Source organism: Merops nubicus, unplaced genomic scaffold (assembly GCF_000691845.1).
Source record: "Merops nubicus isolate BGI_N331 unplaced genomic scaffold, ASM69184v1 scaffold14701, whole genome shotgun sequence".
Taxonomy (NCBI): Eukaryota; Metazoa; Chordata; class Aves; order Coraciiformes; family Meropidae; genus Merops; species Merops nubicus.
Window position 1 is genome coordinate 20,413 of NW_008587703.1, and position 8,487 is coordinate 28,899.

General features: G+C 46.7%; 1 pseudogene across 1 annotated transcript; it reads right to left on the minus strand.

The window, feature by feature from the left end:
• Positions 1-1,300: 1,300 nt before the first annotated feature.
• On the minus strand, positions 1,301-2,401 carry LOC103781318 (annotated as a pseudogene). Its single transcript, XR_608208.1, has one exon. The product of XR_608208.1 is annotated as a homeodomain-interacting protein kinase 2 pseudogene (transcript).
• Positions 2,402-8,487: the final 6,086 nt, after the last annotated feature.

The following is an 8,487-nucleotide window of genomic DNA, read 5'->3' on the forward strand; positions in this document are numbered from 1 at the left end:
CTTCCCAAGCTCAGAGCTCAGGTGGGCTTTTGCCACCATGATGTTCATGAAGTAGGAAAAAGGTCTGTTATTAACTCATGTTCTTTTTTTTGTCCCCATCCCTCCCCATGTATAAGCCAGGTTTCTTTCCTATTTACAAACAGAGCATCTACCCTGCTTTTCTGTAGCCCATCTGATCTGCTGCGGATGCTGCCAGGACTGATATTCATTAAATCACTCATCAAGAAGGATCACATTTTCCCTCTCCATCCCTGTTTCACAGAATTACAACAACAAAAACATGGCTTGAACATTTTTAAATTCAGCTGTCATCTAAAAACAAATTCCCCCTTCAACATCTCCATTTTTTCCAACCCGAGGTAGCAGCAGAATTGCTTCTCAGTCCTTGGGATGTTGAATCAAGCTGACTGGTACCAAAGAGGGAATCTGAGAAGAACATCTATAAGAGACTTTTGTGTCTTGGGGTCAAGACAGGTGACCTTCCAGGGGTTATGAAAACAGGCTGCTTTGCTGAAACTGTTCAACAGACTGAAGAGGAATATAGATCTTTGACATGTTTTACTTCCAGTGCACCTGAGCAGAGGTGAGAACTCCATCTTAGCACAGAACAAAGCTGTAGTTAAAAGCACTGTGAGCAGGAATCAACTGTCCACAACAGGTCCTCAGTCCAACACCAAGTTATTGACATTACTAATTCATCCCTATGAACAGCTTCCCACATGGATAAAAGGTTTCCAGCTTGGAACAGAACCAAGAGGAGCCAGCCAGAATCCTAATGTTGACTCTAGCAAGCTCCACAGCCTGTGCGAAAACTACCTGACAATGCATCTTCTGTATCCATGCAGTTTTCCTGCGGGCCAACCATATTCTTGTAAAGTGCACGGTTTCACGTAAGTAAAGACTGGAGGATATATCTGAAATACGGATTGATTGTTAAGGTCTTTCTGAAACCAAGAACCTACTTGCATTGACTTGGAAAGGAAATGGGGACTCTCCAAACACATTCTCTCTTCTGGAAACAGTCCCAGAAAGAATAAAGTACTGACAGAGGTGAAAGGCCTTCTAAATTGTAAGTGGCAGATTCTATTTTTACAACATTTTATGGTTATTTACAAATTTACTGTGGTTTTCAATGCAAGTAAACTCCAAGAGGTTAGGATACCATTTTTTTCATGTCACTAACAAGCCATTTTAAGTCCCAGTTTAGGACTATGGGATGACTCTCATTAATTTACAGGCATATAGGAAAATTCTCATAGGTAAAATACTTCTTCCAGTAACATTACGTGAGCCCAGTCTCTTACCTGTAGTATCGGGATTGAAGGTAGGTAGAACACACAGCTTTAGACACGTGGCTAGCTGAACCAAAGTCTATGACCTTGACCCTATATGGCTGTCGGGATGGGTCTACCAACATGATGTTCTCTGGTTTGAGATCAGCATGAATCAGTCCCAGGCTCTTCAGCTTCATTAGGGCAGTTGCTACCTGCTGGAGAATTGGTCGAATGTACTTCAGGGGCAAGGGACTGAATTTGTTTTGTTTGAGGAAATCATAGAGGTTCTGCTCCAACATTTCAAAGACCAAGCACGTGTGATTCTTGTGCTGGAAGCACTCATACGCACGGACAAAGTTGTAGTCATCCGCGCTTTCTGTGCTCAGACGAGCCAGGATGCTCACTTCAATCTGGCCTTGCCGGGCATAGGAAGGATGGTTCTTTAGGATCTTGATGGCCACAATCTCATTAGTGCCACGTTTCCAGCATTTGACTACTTGTCCGAAAGTTCCACGGCCAAGAAACTCTAACACTTCGTACGTGTTGGTCATGGAACAGAGCACCTCATGTTGCACCAGCTGGTAATCCCCTTCGCTGTTGGAGCCACTGTTTTTGGAGGTGGCCGTGGACGTGGTGGCGGTGGCTACAGTGGCCCCACTGGCATTGTTCTGAATCATTGGTGGATGCTCTTCGATGATCTGCACGCTGCTTGTGTTCTCAATTTCCTCACTCTTGCGCTTAAGTCCACATTTTTGGTAGGTGTCCAGAAGGCTCACAGTGCTGCGACGCATCAGGTTGTGTGGCCCGCCCAGTGTTTGACCAGACACTGCAACCACACCAGAAGTGCTGTTGGCGGATGTCACCACGATGTGCCCTGTGCTTGCCGGGAAGATGATGGTCTGTTCGTAAGGGATGCTCGGATTGGGGATCTGGAGGGAGGCGTTGACGGCTGCTGCGGCGGCTGCTTGGGAGGACTGCACGTTCTTGCTCTGGCTGTAGACTTTGCTGTGTGTGCCGTACCCAGTCATATCCCAGTTCGAACTCGGCTCCACTTTCAGTTTCTTCACGCTACAGAAGGCACTTGACTGAAGGGTGTGAGGAGAGAAAACTTGCACATGCGAGGCCATACCTGCAATACAACATCAGAATGAAACCACACTGTCAAGATGCCTTCCTCAGCTTTTTTCATTCGTTCAGTAGCAGGAAGGCAAAACAGCAGACAGGCTTCAGATACAGCACATGCACGCACACACACACACACACACACAAAAATCTGGTTTTTCCAGAAATATGTATTCAACGCAGATATAATATTATGCTCTGAAATAAATTACTACCCCTGATTGAACTATACTAACAATCACCAGGATTCGTGTTCACTTGCTCCCCTCCCTTCTCATTTTTAATAAAAGGAATGTAAATGTTATTTTTACCTCCTCTGCCTAAAGAGACTCCTATTCCTATTGTCTCAAGGACTATAGCTAGCTCTCAGGAAGAAAACTCATGACAAATACTGCAAAGTATTCTGCCTATGGAAGCCAAATCCCAAATCCTCAGGCTCACTCTATATTAAACAATTTGGTGGATCTGACTTAAGCCCTCTGTTTATTCCCATCAGACCACTGTGTAGCTTCTGGCCTGCAGAGAGCCAGGATGGGACCAGGAGATGATACACCATGACAAAATGGAGGTGTGCGGACAAAGTTGAGGAGCCAGGACAGAAGCAGCAGATGACGTTTCAAGTTGCTTGCCAAGTCTGCGTGTGGGGATTCTGCACAATGCTGGTCTGTGCCCAGGGACACTGGAGATGGGAGTTACACAGCATGAGCTTCACTGTGTGCTCTCAGTTCTCCCAATTTATAAAATTGTGTTCATTTATTCTTTTTCGCAGTGACAATACCATCACTGGAAAGCAGATCCCCTGGTAAAGGCAAGCATTGATAATGAAGCAACATACATATTAGCATGTAGCAAAAAGAGGTCCTAATATAACTTTACTTTCCAAGAAAAGGCAAAAATGTATTTTACTGCAAGCTCTTGAGTTCTAGAAGAGTTAATGATCTTCTACATCTTTATTTAAAAAAGAAAACAACCCACAAACAAAAAAAGAAACCCATAACCTCATAAACAAAGAGAAAATGAAAATAAAGTATCACTGAGACAGACTTACTGCAGGACTCTGAGTAATATTTCACTGAAACAGAAAATGCTTCTATTCCGAAAAAAAGAGGTGGTCCACAGAGAAGAGGACATCTAAGTCCGGACTTGCTGCCAGCTTTCCCTGCCCAGGGTAGGGCTGGTACTGTTGGGGCAAAGGTATTGTGAACAGCTCAAATATATGGGGATTCCTGGGGAAGGATTCAGTGCCCAGCAGGAGTTAAAGCAGAAAGGCACAGCTTCCTTCATCCTTCTATCTGTCATCAGTGTTTCTTTTGAATAAGCCAGAATGACTAGGGAAGAAAAAGACAATATGCTGGGCTGGCACTGTTGCTGAATTATTAAGCACAAACATAACCTTGACTTGTTTTCAACTTTAAAAAGTTAAAAGTTGAATGAACGCTTCAGTGACAAAACCACAACAAACTCTGCAGTGCACATGGATGACTTCTTCGTGTGCAGACCTGAGAGTATCTAACACTCGGCTCCCTTTCCCACAGGAAACCCATGTTCCACTAGTCTGTGTTGCTCTTCAGGAGATTTTCTGGAGCTTGTGTACACGTATGCACTCACACACATGCATACATAAATGTGTATACCCGTAGAGAAAAAATAGGAATGTTACTCCGCATTTCCAAAGCTCAGTAGCATGGTCAAACAAACACACCTGAAAACATCCCGACACCCACTTTCCAGTAATTCCCAGCAGCCTAAAGCCTGGGAATTGCTCAGGAGAGGGGCACTGTGGTGAGCCAAACCCCACCATACGTGGCTGCACACAAAGCATTCACTCCGGTTTGCTTCAACGTGCCCACCTCCTCCTTCGCCACAGCTACGGATCACGGAGGCAGGGCAGACGCAGAAGAAATCCCCCACCAGGAGATGTGGGGAACCCCTCACCCCTGCTGGAACACACGACGCAAAACCCCACTGACTCGGCTCTGGCAGGCAAGCGGGGCGAAGCACAGCGTGCCCTCCTCTGCAGGCGTGACCCCTGCCTTTAACGCGATCCTGACGCTGGTTTGCTGCCATCCGTATTAATCCCCCTTCACCAACCTCCTTGGCAGCAATTTTCAAGCAGCAACTGGGTCCTCAGACCCCCCCGCCCACCTCTCTCCTCTCCACAGGGTGATGATGTCGCCACGAAAGCTGTAGCACGTGGCACGTGGCAAGAGCTGGGAGAACTGCAGCATTATTGCTCAACTTGTCATCCTGGACACAAGTATCGCCTGTGAGTGAGCCGAAACCATGTTTGGTTTGCCACTGATTAAGAAGAGTCACGGTGTTCCTTCTAGTACAGTACCGACCTGCCTGGAGAGTGGGGTTGGTTTGATGTATGTTTTCCCCCTGGACGTGAATAATAAAGCAGATGTAATTGGTAACATATTGTGGACCTAGCAGAGGAGTAATTTATAGCTTTATGGCTTTCATTCCACAGTGTGCTTGAACAATATCTCTTCGTACAAAATAAAAAGGGAAAAAACCCCACTTGATGCAGAATAAGAAGAGGGGTTCTTCTCACACGCACCTCTAAAGATAACACCAGAAGACCAAGGCACCCCAAATTCAAGTCAGTGAAGTGAAGCGCAGCAGCTGCAGCTTTCTCAGCACCGCTGCAAAATTCAGGATAATCGCCATCATTAAAAGACAGACTTTCTACTGGTGCAAACTGGCAGGGCTCCAGTTGATATCAGCTGACACCAAAAACAAGGTCAGCAGTCACTCAACGTTGTCAACGTCAGATGGCTGGCTGTGCCCTTTGGTGAAATGAGTTGTTGTTAGGGACTGGTTTCCACATCAACAGCCAGCCCCTTGCTGTCCCTGCTACACTGCTGGCAGCCTCAGCAGGAGGACAGGAGCAAGGGACAAACACTGACCCACTCTGGTACCCCAAAAATTAAAGGGGTGAAAGAAGCAGGGCACAAGGGCTCTTGTGGCTAAAAGGAAGCTTTGGATGACTCTGCTGCCACTTCCGCCCTCCTCAGAGATTATATCTCACAGCAGGAGGAATATTTTTTCCCCTTAAAAAAAGTATGGAATCTTCTGCCTCCCATCCAAAATGTTTTTCTCACATTTGATGTTTTAAGGGCACATGTTGTAAGGAGAATAATTCAGCCAGTTCCTCAGCAGAGTCCAACAGCAAGAAATTACAGGCTGATTGACGGCTTGGTGATGGGAAAAGAAGGCTTCGGCAGCAAAGTTGTTTTTATTGCAAATTTGCCTGTGCAGCTAATGTGAGAAAAACACAACCCTAAATTTCCTGAGGACACTATCAAACTGTGCTGGTGGCATGTTCTTTTTTTCCAAAGAGATCTTTACTCCATGGCAATAGCAGAAATAGTAATAAATGTGACTAAAAGTTGAATGGTTTATTACAGGGATCTAATTCCTCATTACAGCCTGTAATATGATTTACAACTTTAGTCTTTTGACTACATAGGCTGACAACAGCTTGCCACAACATCCACGAAGAAACAAGCCAGAAGTAATGGGGCGATCCATGCCCACCAAGCCCTGTGACAGAAATGCCCTCTTAGAACCCAAAGAGATGTTCCTGGGGAGTATCCTCACTCCTGTGGTCCTGGGGAGATGGAGGGGCTGTAAGCCATGGAGGGATTGAAAATGGGTGGTTTCACTTGGGAAAAGTCCTCTTAAACCCCCACTCACAGCCAAGAAACCTCCTGCATGACGCTGGACTTCTCTTGATGCCTCCCTCCATGGCAGGGAGCTGCTAGCAGACACCTTGCCAGGTTTTGTGTGGGATGGCCCGAGGCTGGCCCCCCCGCTCCTCACCTTTGTGCTCTCTGCCAGCAGCAGAAGGGCTGAGGATGCTCAGGACAGCAGCTCTGCCCACTGAGCATTCCCACTCACCTGAAGCCCTGCTCAGCAGCCCCACCTGCACTAGCAAAAGCTTTGTGGGGACTAAGGCAACACGGGTCTGAACCTGCCTGGGCTCAGGCTCGGTCCCTGCCTCAGCAGGGGTGCAGGGCAGCCTCCCACACCCCCAGTTATCCGGTCAGGCTGCAGCCAGGACTTTCCAACAGCTAAATACAAGCCCTTAAGTGTGCAGGCCTAATTTTTATATCACCGCTGTGCATGGGGAGTCTCTGGGCTGGGAGCAGTATCAAGGTTGGGCACCATGCATTAAATAAAATTGATAGTTCCTTTCTTTAATAATGAGTTTTAGTGTAGCCATTTAAAGCTCTCACACAATTGATAGTAACTGGATTTAATGGGGCCTCCCCTGTCCTTGATACGACTCATGTAACTCTCCGTAGCATCCACATGAGATGAACTATGTGGTGCACAGCCAGGGGACAATGTTAAAACAGCCTCAATCACTTGTATTAAAAGACTCAAGAGTTTTGGTTGTTTTTTTTTTTTTTTTTTTTTATGAGAACTCCCACGTCAGCTTTCACTTAATAATAATTTAGCAGGTGCTATTTACAATTCAGATGGCCCTCTTCTGCATGCACACACAAATCACGCAGCCGCCTCACTTGTACTTCCAACAGGTTTCAGGAAAGCAAATGAGGTGAAGTTCCCTATCCACCCACCTCACCCCAAAGGGCGAAAAACACGCTTTGGGGATTGAAGAAGGAACAGTTCGAAAGTCACTGATGTTTTCTTCTGCTTTACTTCTAGCATCTACTGCTGAATCATAAATGTGGCCTTTGCAGTGGCAGGAGACTGAGCCCCTGCCCTGTATTAAGCAGGCAGAAAGACCTTTTGCAGAACCTGCAGAGCTGCCCGTGCTCTGTAACCAGAGGCTGCTCGCCGACTGCTGCCAGACCCACGGTGCCTGCTTGAAAAATACTGTAGAGAGCACATGGCGTGTGTTCAGCATATAAATGATGCACACAAGACACTCCTGAAATAACTATCTTTCACTTCTCCCCAGAGAGGCACAAGCCTGCAAACTCATATACATGCCCAGGTTAAGATGGCAATGAAAAGGGGATCTGCCAGGTATGGCTAATGTATTGCACCTTCAGAATAGCCACATCTGGAACACGGAACTCCTTCTTCGAGATAGCCCCTTTTCAGGCATTGTCTCCAGTACCACTGTGTTCTTGGAACCTCCTTAAAATTTACATCCCTGGAGGCTACACAAATTCCTACCCTTGTAGTACTGAATGTTTGGACATGACCTCAAAGTGGAGTTCAGACCTCAACAGCCTCAGCTCCTTCCTGTTCCTGGTGAGTGGAAGATGTCAAGGGAGCCTTCGTTCCAGGTGAAAATCTCCCTGCCTTCCTCTCTGCTTTTCCTGTCCTGCTAGTAAAACCATCTCATCCTAATCAGTAGTTTCCTAAATGCTTAAGCAGCACACCTTAAAGATGTGACAGCACCTGTCCCCTTTACTGCTTCAGAGCTGGCTTCACATGGCTCCAAGCTGCCACCTTTGATCCACATCCCCTGACCAGATAAGAAAGTAAGATTTCCCAATACAGAGAGTAGCCATAAACAAAACCAAATTAACAAAGCTGAGCATCCATCTTCCTTCATCTCACCCCCATCCAAAACACACATCCCCACTGCGGTGTGATGGCCAGAGAACTCTCACCTTCACACCCTCTATCTCCCCTCATGCCAACAGCACTCCTACACATCCCTCCCCTGCATTTATAGCATCAGCAATGCAACTCTGCTTACTAGTCCATTCTCCACACCATGACTTTTCTTTATAGGTAGGATAAAAGTTATGAGTAGGACCTCAGTTAGTACTCTCGGGCACGAGGGTGTGTGTCCACAGTTGCTCCCTATCATGACCTGAGCAGGTTATTTTGCCATGCAGTTCAGGATATTGGTATCTCTCCTCCCAAGCCTCCTCTACTCCCTTTTTCACTCTCTCTTCTACCTACTTCAACCCTGGGCAACTTGCCTGCTGGGTATTGAAAGCTTTCTCAGCTGACCAGGGCAAAGAGGACATAGCTAGTAAGACACTGGTGAGACTTTCCTCTGAGCCAGCCCTGTGCATCCTGCCCCCTTCCCCAAGCCTCCAGCTCGACAGCACCTGCCTGTGGGCACAGGAGGTGCTGGAAGAGGTGGCAAGGG